Source organism: Aotus nancymaae, unplaced genomic scaffold, assembly GCF_030222135.1.
Source record: "Aotus nancymaae isolate 86718 unplaced genomic scaffold, 86718_ANA_hifiasm-v0.15.2.pri h1tg000002l, whole genome shotgun sequence".
Classification (NCBI taxonomy): Eukaryota; Metazoa; Chordata; class Mammalia; order Primates; family Aotidae; genus Aotus; species Aotus nancymaae.
In genome coordinates, this window is record NW_026988413.1 from 44,854,158 (window position 1) to 44,875,086 (window position 20,929).

Below are 20,929 nucleotides of genomic sequence, written 5' to 3' on the forward strand. Positions count from 1 at the left end.
ACTTTCATAGATATGATTGGTTGATTGATCAGTTTACTTAAATAAAATTCACTGAGTACTTACTGTTTATTGTCATTATTGTGTTACTAGTGTCTGTCATATGCACAAGGGACAAGATCCCTGCACTCATGGAGCTAACATTGTTGCGATAATACTGTTTTGGAAATAAACTTGTCAGTATTAATCAAGAAACTTAACAATTCTTTTATCTTTTTTTTCCCATTCATTTTACTTCTGGACTGCTACATTAAAAAGATACTGTTAAATATGAAAATATGTGTAATGATCAAGATTACAGTTTTCTTTGTAATACTGAAAAATTAGAAACAGATGTCTAGTAGGAAAATAGAGGGAACTACATTATATTTACTCATTAAATATTATAAACTCATCAGTTTGTATGAGAAACAGTTGCCACATTTTTCAGTGGCTATTTTCGATAACATTTTAGCATTCTGTGATGACATAAAGCAGATAACACAGTTAATTCTGGCTGTGAGGAGTGGCAAATGGTGAAGATTTTTAGATTGTTAGGATTGCATAGGAGAATTCTATGTCCTCAAGTATGGCGTTTATGTACAAGGAGATTAGGAGGATGTAGGGAAACTGGAAGTTTTGAATTCTAATAGTGTATCAAGTCATTCAAGGAGACATATCCTGAAGGCAACTGGAAATATAGAATCAGAGACTGGTTAAAAATAAAGGCTAAAAATGTTCTTTGGGGATTCATCAGTATGGAAATGTTAGTTGATCTTGTGGTAGCAGATGAGCTGTGAAGAAGTGAATCAAGATGAAGGAGAATATAGGCAGAGAATCAAGGGGGATGCTGGTGGAGAGAAGAGGAAAAGGATCTTGAAGAGAGTGATAGGAAGATCAGAGGGATAGGAGAATCAGGAAAATTTTCTGTTTGAGGAAATTGTGGAGTAAAGAACTTTTTGAAGGGAAGTAGAGCAGAGAGGCAGAGGAGAAAGATTGGAGGAAAAATTTTATTGGTAATTTAGGATAGTTTTCCTAGTGACTTTGAGTGTAAAATGGTAAGTTACTCATTTATTAAAATAGAAAGCATATTATGTTTATTACTAATGGAATAATAGCATTCCATAATTTTTTTTTTTCTTTTTTGAGAAGATGTCTTGTTCTGATACCCAGGCTGGAGGGCAGTGGCATGATCTTGGCTCACTGCAACCTCTGCCTTCTGAGTTCGAGTGATTCTCCTGCCTCAGCCTCCCGAGTAGCTGGGGAGTACAGGCGTGTGCCATGACATCTGGCTAAATTGTATTTTTTGGTGGAGATGGGAGTTTCACCGTGTTGCCCAGACTGTTCACGAACTCCTGACCTCAAGTAATCCGCCTGCCTCAGCCCCTCAGAGTGCTGGGATTACAGGTGTGAGCCACCGTGCCCTGCTGCATTCCATAAAAATTGATAAAAGTCTTTTGACTATGTAAAAACAACTTTTAATTAAAGATTTGATAGAGTAAGCAGAAATAATTTACATATTTAATAGAAAGTTGGTCGTACAACAAAAATGCACTTGAACATTTGTTTATACAAAGGAAAGATTTATACTAACAAGTAGTCAAAATACCCATTTTATGTATTCATTTATTGAAAAAAATAATGTATATCTTAGAGACTGGAGCAGGCTAAGTGACTTGAAAGCTGCAAGAAAGAAAAAAGGTAGCAAATTTAAGTTTTAAATCTTTTAGACAAAAATATCTAGGTAGTATGGTTCTGTTTAGAAACTCAAAGATTCATGTGCTATATCCTGAAGCAACTAAAGGACATGGTGAACATTTTTCATATGTCACAAAGTATTTTATATTTTTGCTTTAAGGGACAAATTAGCAATATTTGGAGACTTCACAATAACTTTGTGGGGAAAGCTAGGGCATTTGTAATGAGAAAGATACAGTTTTGCCATGTATGAAAAAGTATGTTACACAGGCCAGTAAAATGTTTCAGTATCTTGTATACCTAGAAGGGCTGCTGTATAGATCTCATTTATCCATAAAACCTTCTAGTTTTAAATTGGTACAGACAGTATCCTTAGTAAAGTAGTATGGTTGGAATATACTAAAATTTCCGTTTATATATTATGTTTTTTGGCCCACTGCCAAATCTAACAGCTAGGTTTCTGTAGTTTTTTTTTTTTTTTTTTTTCAAGGCCAATATTAAGTAAAATGTAGCAGGTGATCTGATTGGTATCATTGACAAGTATTTAGAATATTAGGTTTTCAGTTAGGAAAAGACCTTAATTATCATCTGCATTTCACCTGCTTTTGCACATGAAGGACTTTAGGCACAGGAAAATTAAGTATTCTGGTCCCACTAGAAGTAAGTTACCTGACTGGCAGTATGTGTATTTCCAGTAATCTCTGCTACACTTAATTTTACAATATCAGTGCTAAAATAGAAATGTAACTAGGTAGAGAATTACCATTGAGTCAGTGTTGATGTGGTTTCAGTAATTCGGCAAACCAGAATCCTGAGTCAAGTATCACGAAGTAGGTAAGAGAATTGTTCTGGACTTGGAGACAAAGGGCCTGGGATTCGGTTTTGACAATGCAACTTATTAATTGTGATTTTGGAGCAAAATCCTAAATTCTCCAACCTTCAGTTTTTTATATATGAAATGGGAGTAGGCATTGTTGCCCTACTTACTTCCTAGGTTAATTGTGAGAATCAAGGCCATTGTGAGAAAGAGTCAGTTTCCAGTTTACCAGCATTTATTGGTTATTACTATGTGCTAGGCAATATTGTAGCCTTCAGCAATACAAAGACAATGGAAACTTTTATAACATATTACAAAAGGCTAAAAATTAAGAAGTAGTATTTAGCAGGAATTCTGATTGATATTATTCATAAATATTTAGAATATTTTGGTTTTTAATTTAGTAGAAATCTTAGCGTCCAAGAGAGACTTTTGTATCCTTTGTCTTCAAAGAGATTACAACTTAGATAATCCTTTAGGCAAAAAGCCTTGTGATGTAGCTGATTGAGACTGTCATTATAATAACAGCAGTTTTACAAGCTGTTAACTAATCTAGGACTGAAAAGAGGAAAGGAATGTCAGCAGTACATCAAAAAGGAAGAACATAATTTTCTTAGAAGTAGAAGTAGGGGAATACGTGTTTATTCATTTTTATTATTTTGCTTTAAGCCAGCTACATTATGCGATACCGTCTTGCTCACCGTTCTGCTAGAGACCAAACCACCCCTACCACTCTTTTCTTTAACAAAAGATTGAATAACCCTAGTTTGGTCAAGGACCTTATCTTTTACTTTTATTGCCCTAAAAAGTTACTTGGTTTCAGCCAGGCGGGGTGGCTCACGCCTGTAATCCCAGCACTTTGTGAGGCTGAGGCGGGCGGGTCACGAGGTCAAGAGATCGAGACCATCCTGGCCAACACGGGGAAACCCCGTCTCTACTAAAAATACAAAAAAATTAGCTGGGCGTGGTGGCGTGCGCCTGTGGTCCCAGCTACTCGGAGGCTGAGGCGGAAGAATCGCTTGAACCTAGAAGGCGAAGGTTGCAGTGAGCCAAGATTTCGCCACTGCACTCCAGCCTGGTGACAGAGCAAGACTCCATCTCAAAAGAAAAAAAAGAAAATAATAAAGAGTTATTTGACTTAATTGAGATGCTGGCTGTGAGTTTTAAGATTCATAAATTTCTAGCAGTCTGTGTGGATTATCCTAGCTGTTTAAGGAAACGATGACCATCAAGTGATAGAGTTTCTGGTTGTAGGCTATTTGCCATTTATATTCCTGCTATATATTTTTGCACTTATTTTTGTGGTGTTTTATGGATTCTAAGATGTATATTTTTTCATATTTGAACATATCTGAAATTGGGATGCTTCTTTGAATTGATGGACTCTTAAAAACCATGTTGGCTAGGTGGTGTGGTTTTGATGTAGTTTTTATCTGTGCATGTGTGAATGTGGTGATAATGTCAAAGTTTAACTGAGTTATTTGGATTTTTTCAGGTATTCTAATAATTGCCAAATCCTATTATTTAGGCTTAGAAAGATAAATTACATATATTTATGTATATACATGAGAAGCATTGGAGCAGAACAGTGGAATATATGATACAGAGATCTAAGAAATGAAATCTCAGTGATAAAAGAGCATTATGTCATAGTTCACTTGGCACCTTTTTCCTTCTAGGGATATGTAAATAGTAAATGTACATCATGTAATGATGATGCTTTGGATTCATTCATATTTGGATTCTTAGAAGTAGGGGAGTGTTTTTTCATTATTTTATAACATGAATAATATCATTATTTTATATATTGATGCTGCAAAATTTTAATTTGATTAATTTGAATGGGATGACTTATGACTTAGTGGAAATTTTAAGAAAACTTGTTTATGGAAGGTGGATATTATTTCAAAAGTCATACTTTTTTTTTTTTTTTTTTTTTTTTTTTTGAGACGGAGTTTCGCTCTTGTTACCCAGGCTGGAGTGCAATGGCGCGATCTCGGCTCACCGCAACCTCCGCCTCCTGGGTTCAGGCAATTCTCTGGCCTCAGCCTCCTGAGTAGCTGGGATTACAGGCACGCGCCACCATGCCCAGCTAATTTTTTGTATTTTTAGTAGAGACGGGGTTTCACCATGTTGACCAGGATGGTCTCGATCTCTCGACCTCGTGATCCACCCGCCTCGGCCTCCCAAAGTGCTGGGATTACAGGCTTGAGCCACCGCACCCGGCCAAAAGTCATACTTTTAATTATAGATTCTGTTAAGGAATACTTTTAAAGAAAGGTTAAAATTATATCTTTTATTCACATATAAAAAGAATGGATATTAAAGACTTTATTAAGCTTATTAATTAATGAGGGGACCAGTAAGATGTTACAAATTATTCAAAGGAGAATTTTAAGAGCACACATATGTAGGCAATTGAGGATGCTGAAATGAATGTGCAACAGATGCAAAACTAGTTAATATCCGTATGCCAATTATCCACTTCATTTCACTGGACACAATTTATTTGCATTTTTATGGAGCAGAATTATTTGTATTATTCTGTATCTTACAACTACATAGTTGTAAAGTAGCAGAAAAACAATGTAAGCTTCATATTCTTACTAAATTAGATAATCTGAAAGGATATACTAGATAGGACATCCAGTAATATTTTACATATTTCAGTGTTTCACAATTTTTCCTGACAAATCTTAGAGTTTAGAAGGTGTCCTGATAGACTTTGTGTCAATTTTTTTTTTTTTTTTTTTCACCAGTCATTGTTTATTTGGAGGTTAATTCCTGTTAGGATATGAAAGGATTCAGCAACAAGATGGACTTGGGCCAAGAAGATTGTGTGTTCTCTTCTTCAGTGGTACTTGAGTAGCCACTTGTGCTTGACTCTTTGTAGGAAAAGGAGTAGCTGAAGAGCATATAGCATGCCAGCACGATGGTAATCCCTGAGATGTTCCCCTTCTTCATGTTGATGTACTCGTTGTAATACAGGTAGTAACCTCTTCAAAACGCTCCGGCAATGCCACTAGGGCTGAAGTCCTGCATCAAGGTCCAGCCTGGCAGCTCCCCTAATTTGACCTCTAGAAGTTTCTTGTCCTTCACTGGTACAACTGATGCCATCTTGGAGTCCTGGTGTCTGCTGTGCTGAGCTGTGCCAGGGCTGCTAGGTAGGGGCACAAGGGCTTCTGGGTAGGGGCACAAGGGTTGCTGGGTAGGGGTGCAAGGGTTGCTGGGTAGGGGTGCAAGGGCTGCTGGGTAGGGGCTGTATCAACTTTTAATTTCATAGGAAAGATTGCATTCAGACCATGCTAGAAAGATCATTACTTAATGTCTTCTTATGGCTTCTCCCTTAATCACTCATCGTTCCATCTACCTGTATTAGAGTGTTAATTATTTTGAATTTCTCATTTATATCTTTGGGTCAATAAATTGAATTTAATGCAGATTACATTTTTGGGTAAAGAGAAACTTAAAAATAGCTTTAAAAATAAGAAATCTACAAACACTTATTGATTATATACTTTATAAAAGCCCATCTAATTAAAATAAATTATCTCAATAATTGTTAATAATGAGACTATACAAATTATAAGAGTAATCCTAGGAATATTTTTTAGCAATGTTTTTTGAAATGATACACACAGGAAATATTAATGAAATTAGCTATATTTGAGTGTGTCTTTGTATTTAATTCCTTTTATACTTCCTTTAGTGAGTTGAAAATGAATTATTTCCCATTTTTAATGGAGTTAATCTGCTTAAATACGGAGAAATGGAAATAAATGTATTTGATGGAGAGCATAATCAAAACCGTTATCACAAAATACATAATTTTTCAAAATTGAAAGTAAATTAGAATTAATTTTTTAACTTTATTTTTACCCATGAATTTTGACTGAGAATAAGTTGTCAATTGATGAGCCACGTGTGGTAGCCTGCACTTGTGGTCCCAGCTATTCTGGAGATAGAGGTGGTGGAGGATTACTTGACACCAGGAGGTCAAACTCCAGCCTAGCTGACAAAGCAAGAGCCCATCTCTAACAAAAAGAAAAACCAAGAAAACCCTCAAAAAGTTCAAACTTGTTTATATGGTTTCAATTCGCTGTTAAAAAGTTGTCTCACAATTCTTTGATGATGTATTAAATATATGAATGCATGAAGTTCTTATGGAGCATGCAGATACAGTTATTTAAGTGTTATGTTTATCAGCTGGGTAAGGTATATTTTTGAGACATAATCCTTTACATTTGAAAGTCTGGCATTTAACTTGGGCTGAACTTCCCAAACCGCAGGGAAATACTCATTGATTCATTAACTTATTCAGCAAATATTTATTGAGTTCTTATTTTAAGGCAATCATTTTATAAATGCGTGTCATTTTAGGGATCTTTCTCTTGCCACAAATAAAAGAAAAAGAAAGATTGAGTCTTGCTGTAAGAGTGATTCTTGAGTTGGATCAAGACATTGGTGAGAGATAACCAGTCAATTAATTATCTGGACTTCCCAAAATCATCCTTTAATCTTTTTACTTTCCTCTCACTGATTCTCCATAAACCATAAAGATGATCTCTTGGTTTCATCCTGTTCTATGGATAGCATTCATCTTTACATGTGTTTAATCAGTTTAAAGCAAGATATTGATATCAAACAATGCTACAATTTAAAACGAATGCTTTTAAAATAATACTTAAATTTGTTAAATAGCTTCACAAATGTGCCTCTGAATCTGTTTCTAATGGGCTTTTGTGAAGGTGTTTGAAGTACCGTGCTGATCAGTGGAAAATCAGGAGTGAATCTGCTCTAATGGTGGGGAGAAGGCATCAAGAATAATGCACACAAAAATGAATTAAGGTGGTGAATGTATACGAGAGGTATTCAAGGCAGGAAACTGAAGACACTGCGTAAATAGGAATGAAGAAACAAGCTATACGGTGGGATGCTTTGAGTTTTGTGGCCATAAAAATGAGATCAGCTAAGAACAGAAGTATTACTTGGGTTTCAATGAAGGCTGCACTGTGCATAGATTACTTCCGGTTGTAGCAATGGACACTTATCCAAGATAATGACATGCAGATTAGAAAAATCACATGCAAATTAAGTGATTAGAATCGGAGCAACGTGTAGTTTAGGTAGCGCTACCTCAGGTGGGGAGTTTGGTACAGGTAAAGTAAGAGTTTATTTATTCAATAGAGCACCTATTGTGTATCAGACACTGTTCTAGGTATTTGAGATTGGCCAGTGAACAAAATGATGTAGATCCCTGTCCTTTTAAAGCTTACTTTCTAGCAAGAAGAGGCATAATACATATAGTAAATGTGTACATTTTTTGTTAGGAGATAAGTGCTACAGAAAAGAGTGGCATAAAGAGGATCAGGAGTATTGGAGGAGGAGATTATGGTAGATTGCTGTATTATATAGAGTAATAATTTGATTTTGAATTGGAGAGTTATAGCAACCTGCTACTTAGTTTTATTTCTTTTCCCTTACAACTTCAGAGAATTGGAAGTTGGGCCTCCCCAGGGAGATTTAGTGGCAGAAGAACAGGAAGTAAACAGATATATATTTTTCAAGATAATAATAAAATTTGGATAGTTTATTCATGATCTTCTCTTTGTCCTTTAATTTCTTTTTTATTCAGCAATAGGAAATGATAAAAATATGTTACTAGAAAATGGGCTGCAAATTATCAGAGTTCTAAAACAGAGATGTAATTTTTTGGAAATAAATATTATGAAGGATTTCGGCAGCATTTGAATCATATGCTTCTTAGGAATCTCAGGACAATTTTGTGTAACTATGGTTTGCTTAGGGAATTCTAAGTTTTATCTACTTTTCAAAAGACGAGTGTAATCAATGTTTCTTTGGCAAAACTCTGTATATCTTGACAGCTTGTTAAAATAATAGTTAGCTTCTGGCTTTCGATTTCACATATGCAGACTGTATCATAAATTGCTTTACTAAACCTGATGCACATCTATGGTCATGGTAGATTATACAAGATTGTTACTGATAAAAACTTTAAAGTAAGGCTCAGAATTAGACTCTAAGCCTGCATCTTGATTAATATGTAATTGTTACTAGAAAAATATGTCTAAAGCATTTCATGTATCACTGAATAATGTAATATCTCCAATAGATATTAAGCTGAAGGACAATAGAAAGGGTAATACCTTTCCCAGCCCCACTGCCCTTCAGTGACTAGAATTGTTTTAAGTCTGTATGGAAAGGCACCATTAATTTTTTATTCCCTGTGACCTGTATATCTTCTCTTCTCTTCCACTTAATCCTTTCTTTTAAAAAAAGTATATATTGATTTCTTGCATATGCTACTAGTGGTATATCCAGAGAAAATGTAGGATTTCTTTGTTTAAAGGGTTTCTTCCTTTCCTATTAAATCATTTTTGCCTTGCCTTTTCTCCCCTTTTTTCCTTTATTCTCTTGTTCTTCCCTGTTCTTCAATTAATCCTATTTCCCAATCTCTACCCTTTTAGCACTCCGTTAAAAGGTTCATCTAATCTGAAATCTAGAATGTTAGAACGTATTTAAGAATGCTCATAATGTCTTAGAGAACATGCTTGAATTCTGATTCTCCTTTGAAGTTTCATTGTTCTCTTCACATTTATTCTTCTTTATTCTTCATCATGATCTTGTATGGTTTTTTTCCTTTGAAGGCCAAAGCAGTTTAAACTTATGTATGCGTGTATTTATATATGTATGTTTGTGTCTATCATTTTTTTTTTTTTTGTTCTTCTAGGAAAGAGGGGGAATAAATTGGTAGGAAGGAGTAAGGATGGTAGGATGTTTTCTCCCTTGGTGAGCTGGTCTTCACTTCAGCTGAGAGCACCTGTAGTGGAAAAATACATGAGATTTCCTTTTTGGGGGCTCCCCACAGTTTTTCTGCCAAAACAATGTCCTGTAATATTCTTGGGTATGTGTAAGAGCATGACTTTTTGTGTGTGTGTGAAGCTAGAAAAGAATAATAGTGAGAAGAGAGATGGGAAAGGATATCATACTTGAGAGGCACTTTCTCACATAGGCCATTTTTAGGAAAGATTTTTATGGAAGTTCAGATCTAGCAATTAATTTCCTTAAATATATTCATGTTAGCTATTTATTAGAAAAATCTTCAAGTAATTAGAGGGGTTTATCTACTCCAATTTGAAGACCACTGCATTGTGCCATATAGTTTCTGTTCCTGCTTATTATTTTTGCTCTCTTACTTCTTTGCTTTAGGTATATTCATTATCATCAGGGTTAACAGTGTCCTGTTGTTTATTTTCTGAGTGTAGGAAGTATATAAATGTTATCTGTATGGCTAGATTTGATAGTTAAGCACTTCATAAAGATGAAGCAGTGGAAGTGATGACGAGAAGAAAGAGAAGGAGAATAAGAAAAGTAAAGCAAATTGTAAAAAATTCAACACTTATTTGCAGACACTTAACAATGCTAGACACTATTATAAAATCACTCTAAGTATAAAATCTTCATCTAGTCCTATTTGTACCCTGAGAGGCACTTACTATTACTATCCCCATTTTATAGATAAGAAAATTATGGTACTGAGAGGTTAGGAAATTTGTCCAAGCTTTTAAGTGGTAGAAGCAGAATTTGAACCAAGCAGTCTTACTCTAGAAAGAAGCTTAACCATGGTGCCATCTTTCTTGTTATATGTATGTGTGTGCGTATACATGTACCTATATGTGAACATATTCACCAATGCGCTAGCTGAGCTAGACCATAAATATTTGTATCATCAGATATATGAATATGCACAATATTTTAAACCATCAGAAAAAGGACAATGTAATTAATGAAGAAAAACATAAATTCAAGGGTTTAAGAATAGGGAAAATAGAAAAATAGTAACAACCTTATTTCTCTCAAGGGACAAAGTGATTTTTTAAAAATAAAAATATAACATTTAAAGATATTTTTATACCAATTAAGCCTATACCTTTAATATTTTGTGATATTTACAGAGAAATAATTTTAAAATCTATTTAAACATTTTTCACCTTTGAAATTGTATACTCTGTCAAAATGCACATACTATATTCTTTACAGTTCAGTTTTCACAAATAACAATGACATTTAAACTTTCCTTTTAATAGATAAAAAATCAAATTCCTTTTTTTAAACTTCCTTTTTTTAAAATTCCTTTTTTTTAAACTTCTTTAACTGAGGTTGTAGAGAAAAAAATGGAAAAATACACTGTTTAAAGATATTTAGTGATCCCCACATATAAAAATAGATAGGAAGGATGAGTAGTAGCTTATCATATTTGAATGAAATATAGTAGTTTCCGATATTTTAATAATTGGAACTTTTTCACTGTTGTGTCAAAACATTTGAAAAAATGGATTCTGAAGTCCCTCAGGTATTTTGAGGAGAGTTCTGTTCTGTGCAGTCTGGACTGGGAAGGAATGTAAAGAAGCACACTAGTATGTCCCCGTATTTAGAACTCTTCGGAGGAGACTTGATAAATGTTTGAGCTCTGTGTGCTTAGCTGCACCAAGCCACTTCAAGTTTACTAGGCATTCTAGAAATTAAGTTGATTTTGTGTCAAAGAGTGACCATGATTTTATCCTCCTCTCTCTCCATCCTTAACCAGCCCACTCAGGTTTCCTTCTCTTAAGATAGTGTTCATAGTACTCCAATTGTCTTTAAAATAGCAAGGTCCTTTGATAGGCTTGTAAAATAACTTACTACATTTGAAAATTTGGATTATTTTATTGAACAGAAGTATAAGTAATTAACAGAGAAATTATTGTCTCTGATACATCGTGTAGTCATGTGTGAATTACCATTTGGGGGCTTTATTTTCTCATTTTTAAAATGAAGAGGATTGAATGAGACAACCATAAAACCTTCATCTTAAAAAACGTAAAATCAACCTATACTATTATGTGCGTATATTTTTACTAACTTATCTTAAAAGTTTGTAATACATGCTCTGGAAAGAAAAACTCAAATGAAAAATCCTCAGTATTTCTGAAGCAAAGGTGAAATTGAGAGATTCTAGATGGTTGTGTGAGGCCTGTGTTCCACTTTGGTGTTATCCCTGTCAACACAGAGGCTTTTGTTCTGTTCTGTTTAAATGGCATTTGTAACTAGGTCCAAACCAGCTCAGTTTGGCTTTTTAATTCACAGGACTTGCTATGAAGTGGCACTTAACTATATGGACAATTTAATGTTAAAACCACTTACTTTCCTATGATTTACAAAGGACCTCCTAGCACAGAATTACAGAAAATTCTATTAGTGTATGTATTTAACATTATAGTATCATGTGCTTTATTAGCTGCATCCAGTACTAGTTTATTTGTACCAGAGTGGTTTTTTTTTGTTAGTGGTTGTCTCATTTGAGGTACCTATACAGACATATTGCAGTGGATGCTTCGGCCTTCTCATTAGCACAGAGCATTTACTGAAGCTTCGAGATGTACCTTGTAGCCATTGTTGATATGATGGCTGATTTCAGGGTTATTCTATTCAATATCCTGGCATTGATGAAAGTTTATATAAGGAGCAAAGGGTCATTAAAGGGGTAAAATGCAGTATTTGGTAGGTCTAGAAAATCATTCAACTGTAAATGATGAAGTTCTCAAGTACATGTCTGTATAGCTACTTCCAATGATTCAAACCAGTTTTGAAAAGGCAAAAGGCCTGCAAGAGTTTTTGGCTATAACTTCCTAAGGAAGTAGAACTACATTTAGTGTAGTTCCACTGAGACTATTGTGGGATCAATTTGTGGAGCATGGTAAGTGGCTCCCAAAAAGGAATCCCTACTTTGCAGTGAACACTTAACTGTATGGCTTTGGACATTCCTCTGATAAAGAGTTCAGACTGTATTACCTGCAGAGCTTTTCATGTGACTTTTACATTGCCTTATTTTCCAGTTAGTTGTGTACAGGAATACTTTTTTTTTTTAATTGTGCTTCTCCTCATTGCACTTTGCAGATACTGTGTTTTCTTACAACTTGAAGGTTTGTGGCAACTCTGTGTCAAGCAAGTCTGTTGGAACCATTTTTTCAACAGCATGTGCTCACTTCATGTCTCTGTGTTACATTTTGGTCATTTTCACAATATTTCAAACGTTTTTGTTACTATTACATTTGCTATGATTATCATAATCAGTGATTTTTGATGTCACCATTGTAATTGTTTTGAGGCACCATGACTCACATTCATCTCATATGCCTGACCTAATCAGTAAGTGCTAGGTTCTGACTTCCCCGACTCCACTGACCTGCAGTTCCTTTATCTCTCTCCCTCCCCTTAGGCTTCTCTATTCCCTGATACACAACAATTAGGCCAGTTAATTAAATTAGGCCAATTAATTATTAGGCCAATTAATAATCCTACATTGGCAAGTGTTCAAGTGAAAGGAAGAGTTGCATGTTTTTCACTTTAAATCAAAAGCTAGAAATTATTCAGCTCAGTGAGGAGGGCATGTTGAAAGCCTGGATAGGCTGAAAGCTAGGCCTCTTGTGCTGAACAGTTAGCCAAGTTGTGAATGCAAAAGCAAAGGTAGTTGAATGGAGTAAAAAGTTTGTAGTGAAAAAGTTCACTACTCTAGTGAACACATGGATGATGAGAAAGTGAAGCAGCCTTATTGCTGTTATGGAGAAAGTTTCTGTGGTTGGATAGAAGATTAAACCAGCCACAAAATTCCCTTAAGCCAAAGCCTAATGTAGAGCAAGGGTCTGACTTTCTTCAGTTCCATGAAGATTGAGAAAGGTGAGGAATCTGCAGAAGAAAAGTTTGAAGATAGCAGAGCTCAATTTATGAGGCTTAAGGAAAGAAACTATTTTTATAACATGTAAGTACAAAGTGAAGCAGTAAGGGCTGATGTAGAAGCTGCAGCAAGTTATCCAGAAGATCTAGCTAAGATAATTGATGAAGGTGATGCACTAGACAACAGATCTTCAAGCTAGAAGAAACAGCCTTGTATAGGAAGAAGATACCGTCTAGGGCTTCTCTAGCTACGGAGAAGTCTGCATGGGTTCAGAGTTTTGAAGGACAGTCTGACTTTGTTGTTAGGGGCTAATGTAGCTGTTCACTTTAAGTTGAAGTCAATGCTCCTTGACCATTCTGAAAATCCTAGGCCCCTTAAGCATTATGCTGAATATACTCTGATTGTGCTGTATAAGTGAACAACAAAGCCTAGATGATAGCACATCTGTTCATAGCACAGTTTGTGGAATATTTTAGGCTCACTCTTGAGACCTACTGCTCAGAAGCAAAGATTCCTTTCAAAATATTACTGCTCATTGACAATGCACCTGGTCACCCAAGAGCTCTGATGGAGATGTACAAGGTGATCAGTGTTTTCCTGCTTGCTAACAATATCCATTCTGTTGCCCAAGGATCATGGAATAATTTTGACTTTCAAGTCTTATTATTTAAGAAGTACATTTGTTATGCTATAGCTGCCATAGATAATGATTCCTCTGATGAATCTAGTCAAATTAAATTGAAAAGTTCCTGAAAAGGATTCACCATTCTAGATACCATTAAGAACATTAGTGATTCATGGGAGGAGATCAAATTGAAGTTGATTCTTTGAGGGTTTTAAGATATCAGTGGAAGAAGTAACTGCAGTTGTGGTAGAAATAGCAAAACAATTTTAATTACTAGTGGAGCCAGAGATTTGATGGAATTGCTACAATCTCGTGATAAAACTTAAATAGATGAGGAGTTGCTTCTTATGGATCAGCAAAGAAAGTAGTTTCTTGAGATGGAATCTACGCTTGGTGAAGATGCTATGAACATTGTTGAAACAACAACAAAAGATTTGTAATATTCCATAAATTGAGGTGGTAAAGCAGTGACAGGGTTTAAGAGGATTGACCCTAATTTTGAAATAAGTTTTACTGTGGGTAAAATGCAATCAAGCAGCATTGCATGCTACAGCGAAATCTTTCTTGAAGGGAAGAGTCAGTCGATGTGGCAAGCTTCATTGTTGTCTTATTTTAATAAATTGCCACAGCCACCTCCCTCTTCAGCAACTACCACCCTGACCAGTCAACAGCCATCAACATTGAGGCAAGACACTTCAACAGCTAAAAGATTACAACAGGCCAAAGGCCCAGATGATTATTAGCATTTTTTAGTAATAAAGTATTTTAAAAATAAAGTAAGTACATTGTTTTTTTTTTAGCCACAATGCTGTTGCACACCTAATAGATTACAGTTTAGTGTAAACATAACTTTTATATGCACTATGAAACCAAAAAATTTGTGTGACTCACTTTATTGAGGTGATCTGGAGCTGAACCCAGGTATCTCCACTGGTGTGCACACCTCTGAGGTCTTTCCTTGATGTAACGTGTGAGTACCAGTTTCCCCTGCCTTGGTCTTCAGGACTGAAAGTGCAGCTTTGAGAAGATATGAGAGCACTGGAGTGGGAGGTGGCATGCCCGAGACCGGGGCACTAGAGTTGTGGAGTAGAGATTGGAAGGGAAGATTGGAAAGAGCCATTTCTGAACAGCAGAGATGACGGGATTAGCCATGGAGGAAATGAGTGGAATAGCTAAGCAAGGATGTAAACTTCAGGGAGAGCACTTCGAGAGGATGGTTGGATGCTGGGGTATAAGACAGAATGATTTGTAGTAGTTTGTCCCTGGTGTAGTCAAGGAAGGGCTTATTCTAACTGCTGGACCCCGCCTTGATTTCACGTTGTGTCCACTCTTGTTGCCAAGTAATGTTATTTGAGTGTGAAGTTCTTCTGAGGCAAGAAGTGTTTCCTAGTCATTTTTTATCCTATTAGTGTCTAGCACATAGTAGACAAATAAAACTGTGTTGAATTTATATTTGTGAAGACCTGTATATTTAAATTCAAGAAACTTGACAAATGGAGATTGGAGGTTGTAATTTCTTTTTAAAGAGAGTGTGTTAGGGGTGCAGAATGAGACGGTTATGTTTAGTAACTGATAGTCTCACTGGTCAACATCTATCTTCTGGAAAGAAGTATGACTAATCCTACACATTCCTTTCACATTGGCTTTCTCTTCTTTTTGGCTCTCAGCTTTGTCTAAATTGTAAACAATAACCTAGAAGAGAAAGGTTTTATATTTCATTATCATTTCTTCTAACAACACAGCTTTGTGTGAATAGAACAATCTCAAGTAGATTGTTTACCTTGAATTAAATTTCCCAGGAAACAGTTCTAGCATTTAACTTTGATTAAAACTGAATGTTTGTTCTCTAGAGGATTGTCAGAAGTCATTATAAAAAGAGCTATGTTTGGAAACAGTGGGTGTGGGACTCCTGAATATAATACTAATTTAAACTCAGGGGTTTTTAATAAAAATCCTCTTATTTTTATAAAAAAGAGATGACAGTTTATAAAAAATCTATATGTATCGTTAATATAATCCATTGTTTAAGAACATAAACAATGGATTATATTAACGATACATATAGATTTACAGTATTCCTTGAGACTGTCAGTGTGTTATTTAAAAATTAAGTGATATGTGTCTAAAACAATTTAGTATTTTTGGTTAAAAAATACTTAAAAAAATTTACTGCTGTTATAACTCATTGATATTGGGCTTTAATAGGTAACTCCGTTGGATTGGTTTCTGCCTCAGGAATATTTTGCTGTTATAGATTTCATGGAGTAGCAAAGAACGAATAATTTATACATGCTTGTGTAACATAATGTTGAAGAATATTTAGGAATTGAAAATGTTGAGGAACAACTTTTCCCGGCATGCATGCCTAGAGAGGGTTTGCATCACCACTAGGGATACAGCATTGTTAAGATCTCTGGCTTTTTATTACATGCCTGATAATTATTTGTTCACAGCCAGACATCCTATATTCAGTTCTGTAGGTTATGCAGTGCATAACTGTAATGATAGTCACATGTGTAAAACACACACATTTGTATGAGGTGACTCTGGGTTTTGAAGAAGATAAAAAAATTTCTTTACTTAAAGAGTTTACATTCTAGCGGGCCAAACAGATAATCAATAAATAAGATAGGAATATATCAGACAAAAATAAATACCATACAGATAATTAAAACACTGTAAGGTGATAGTGGCCAGATGGCTGATTTAGATTAGGTGGTCAGGAAGAAATAGAAAAATGAAAAGAAGTGGTAATTTAAAAAATAAAATCTTTGGTAAATGGCATAATTAAAATTATATATATTTTTAGACTTTATCATTTTTGTAGTTTGTTGCTAAAGAGAGTCTAACACAGTTGTTTGTTTTCACTTTGGGTTTTTAAAAACTGTTATAGCAATGGGATATATATATATTTTGAGACGGAGTTTTGCTCTTGTTACCCAGGCTGGAGTGCAATGGTGTGATTTTGGCTCACTGCAACCTCTGCCTCCCAGGTTCAATCGATTCTCTGCCTCAGCCTCCCGAGTAGCTGGGATTACAGGCATGCACTACCTCGCCTGGCTAATTTTGTATTTTTAGTAGAGATGAGGTTTCTCCATGTTGGTGAGGCTGGTCTCGAACTCCTGACCTCAGGTGATCCACCCACCTCAGTGTCCAAAAGTGCTGGGATTACAGGCGTGAGCCACCATGCCTGGCCATGGATGTATTTTTTAAAGATACATTTTGACTGATTTTCACACACACAAAAATAAGTGCATTATACTCTTTGGATATTTGTCTGCTCCAAATCTCATGTTGAAATATAATTCCCAATGATGAAGGTAGAGGAGGTGTTTGGGTCATGGGGGGTGGATCCCTCATGAATAGCTTATTGCCTTCCTCATGATAATGAGTGAGTTCTTGCTCTAAGTTCATGCAAAATCTGTTTGTTTAAAAAGAGTGTGGCACCTCTCCACTCTTGCTTGCTCGCTTGCCATGTGACATACCTGTACCTGTTTCACTTTCTGCCATAATTGGAAACTTCCTCAGGCCCTCACCAGGAGCAGGTGCTGGCACTCTGCATCTTGTCCAGCCTGTAGAACTGTGAGCCAAAATAAACCTCTTCTCTTTATAAATTACCCAGTCTTAGGTATTGCTTTACAGCAATGCAAAACATTAGGTCATTAGGCAAAACACAGTGCAGTTTTGCCTAATGACCTAATGTTAGATTCTTTGAGTTTAACTTAGTGACAGTATTCTAAGTATAATAAAATATTTAGGGCTTAAAAATTTTTGAGTTACTTTATTTGGATTTTTTACATAATGAGAAAAAATGTTTAGAAAGTTTTCATATATGTAGTGTGTGTGTGTGTGTGTGTGTGTGTGTGTGTGTAAGAAGAAAAACCTTGGAAGACAAGTCCCAGCTGTCTTACCTAAGAATATATTTTTATTTAAGTGTTCTAGATTATGAAATATTATGATGAGAAATTTTATTTTTGTGTTTGTACATTGTTCGGTTAAAAGTGTACTTTCCAGCATAATGTCATTTTTTTTTTTTAAACAAAGCATTTCCCTGTTGCCTGTTGGTTTTTATGTTTAATATCCTAATGGATTTTAAATAGAGGGTCAAGTGGATATGACATAATTTATTTAATTAATCTTATATTTTAATAATTTTTGCTTTTTCTGGAGTTTTACTGGACAGGTTCTCTTGTCTAGTCTGCTGCCACTGGACTGCCCAGCATGTATGTTCCCTCAACAAATCTGTTGTCTCTTTTGCTGATTTTGTCTGCTCTGGCCTCTCAAACATAGTGCCATCTAACTGAAGTCAACAGAGCTCTGGCAGGACAACTGGTGTGCATGGCAAGAAGTTTAAGAAAATCCCATGAGTGCCAAGATGATGGTATTGGGAGAGAGGAAGTATGCGGAGGAAATTCAAGGCTGGCTGTCTACATCTGTAGGGGATCTGATAGCCGCTATCCTTGATGAATGAGCTCTACTGCATGAGTATGGGAATGCCCCCAAAACACTGAATGGTCTGGAAGAACTCTTGCCGGGGGTGGATCTAACTAAACGAAAGTGAGATGCTCAAGCTATGGCAGCTGTGGTTGGCTGACTGCTTCCATATATTTTTTTCTCCTATATTTTGGAGTATTAAATTAGATTGTCCAATTGTGAATTTCTTTAAAAATATAAAAATATATGTAGTGGAGATAAGTGCAGGTTTCTTACATATGTATATTACATAGTGGTGTAGTCTTGGCTTTTAGTGTGTCCATCACCTGAATAGTGAACATTTCGCCCAATAGGTAATTTTTAAACCCTTACCCACCTCACACTCTCCCACCTTTTAGAGTCTCTAGTGTCCACTGTTCCACTCTGTATGTCCATGTGTACTCATCGTTTAGCTTCCACTTGTAAGTAAGAATATGCAGCATTTGACTTTCTGAGTTATTTTACTAAGGTAGTGGACTCAGTTCTAACCACGTTGCTGCCAAGGACATGATTTTATTCTTTCTTATGGCTACATAGCATTCTAAGTTGTATATGAAATCCTCCACTGATGGACATTTAGGTTGATTTCATACCTTTGCCATTGTGACTAGTGCAGATCTAAACATACAATTTCAAGCATCTTTTTAATGTAATGTTTTTTTTTCCCATTGGTTAGATACTCAGAAGTGTGATCAGTAGATCTAATGGTAGTTCCACTTTTGGTTCTTTGAGAAATCTCTATAGAGTTTTCTATAGAGTTTGTACTAATTTACATTTTTACCAAAAGTTTGTAAGTGTTCACTTATCTGCATTCAGTGGAACTGTAAGTCCAATTAAACCTCTTTCTTTTGTAAATTTCCCAGTCTAGGGTATGTCTTTATCAGCAATGTGAAAATAGACTAATACAGGGGCAGTTTCCCTCATGCTGTTCTCGTTATAGTGAGTGAGTTCTCATGAGATAAGCATCTGGCATTTCCCCTGCTGGCACTCATTCTCTCTCCTGCTGCCCTGTGAAGAGGTGTCTTGGCTTTTAGTGTAAGAAACATGTAAGAAACCTGCACTTGTCCCACTAAATGTATTTTTAAAGAAATTCACAATTGGACAATCTATTTTAATACTCCAAAATATAGAAAAAAAACTATAGAAGCAGCCAGGCGATCACAGCTGCCATAGCTTGGGCATCTCATTTTCATTTAGTTAGATCCACCCCCAGCAACAGTTCTTGCAGACCCTTCAGTGTTTTGGGGGCATCCCCATACTCATGACTGTAAGTTTCCTGAGGCCTCTCCATACATACAGAACTATGAGTCAATTGAATCTCTTTTCTTTATAAATTACCCAGTGTCAAGTTTCTTCATAGCAGCATAAGAATGAACTAATACAAGAGATATTTTACCTTCTTTGTTAAATATATTCCCCAATTTTTTTTGTAACTGTTTTAAGTGGGATTGCTTTCTTGATTTAGTACTTGGCTAGGTCAGTATTGATGTATAGAAATGCTACTGATTTCTGTATATTAATTTTGTATCTTGAAATCTTACTGAATTCATTTATCAAATCTAAGAGTTTTTTGGTGGAATCTTTAGGGTTCCCTAGATGTAAGATCATATCATCAGTGAAGAGGGATAATTTGACTTTTCTAATTTGGATGCTTTTCAATATTTTCTCTTGCCTGATTGCTCTGGTGAGAACTTCCAGTATGATGTTGAGTAAGAGTGGTGAAGATGGTGGGAATTCTTGTCCTTTTCCAGTTCTCAGAGGGAATGCTTTCAACTTTTCTTTACTAAGTATAATGTTGCCTGTGGGTTTGTCATATATGGCCTTTATTATGTTGAACTATGCTCCTTCTATACCTAGTTTGTTATGGATTCTTATGATGAAGGCATGCTGAATTGTACTGAAGGCATTTTCTGCGTCTATTGAGATGATCACATGGGTTTTATCCTCAATTCTGTTTATGGGATGTATCACATTTATTAATTTGTGTCTTTTGAACCATCCTCGCTTCCCGAAGATAAATTCTACCCAATCATGATGTTCCAGCTAATCTCGCTTCACTGACACCATTTGTGTAGGGAAAACTCTGTGTTTTCCCTCTACTCTCATACCACAGCAATCATCAACACAGAAGACTGCTGTGAATATATGTGTGGGTTTTTTTCTCCCCACACTCAAAGCAGTGGACACCAGCTGGATGTCCTCTAATTCAGTTCTGATGCTATCTACTTGGAGATAGTGTCAGATCCCACAGGTTTAGTGCTCAGTTCCTAAGACCACACCTTTCTCCATTCCCCCTGCACCAGTCTCAAGTCTAGGCCTCTGGAACTTCTGATGGACTGGCTTCAAATTACAGTTCCCACGACCTCCTCTTTGGGTTGAATTAATTTGCTGGAGTGGTTTGCCAAATATGAATTTCTGAGTACTACTTTTTGTTGTCCAAAGAATACAATTTTTTTCTTTTTAATCTGCTGAAAGTTTGGAAAAAGTACAAATATCTTAAAATAGAAATAGGAAAGGTTTGGCTTCATTATTATTCCAATTATTATTAGATATTGAACAAAGGTCTCAACTGGAAACAACAGCAACAACAACAAAAGCCATTACT

General features: G+C 35.7%; 1 protein-coding gene and 1 pseudogene across 4 annotated transcripts in view; one reads left to right on the forward strand and one right to left on the reverse strand.

The window, feature by feature from the left end:
- Window positions 1-20,929, forward strand: part of IMMP2L (inner mitochondrial membrane peptidase subunit 2) — an 895,580-nt gene that overhangs the window by 96,183 nt on the left and 778,468 nt on the right. The gene's annotated exons all lie outside the window — the stretch shown is intronic.
- Window positions 5,343-5,608, reverse strand: LOC105720452 (ATP synthase subunit f, mitochondrial-like; annotated as a pseudogene).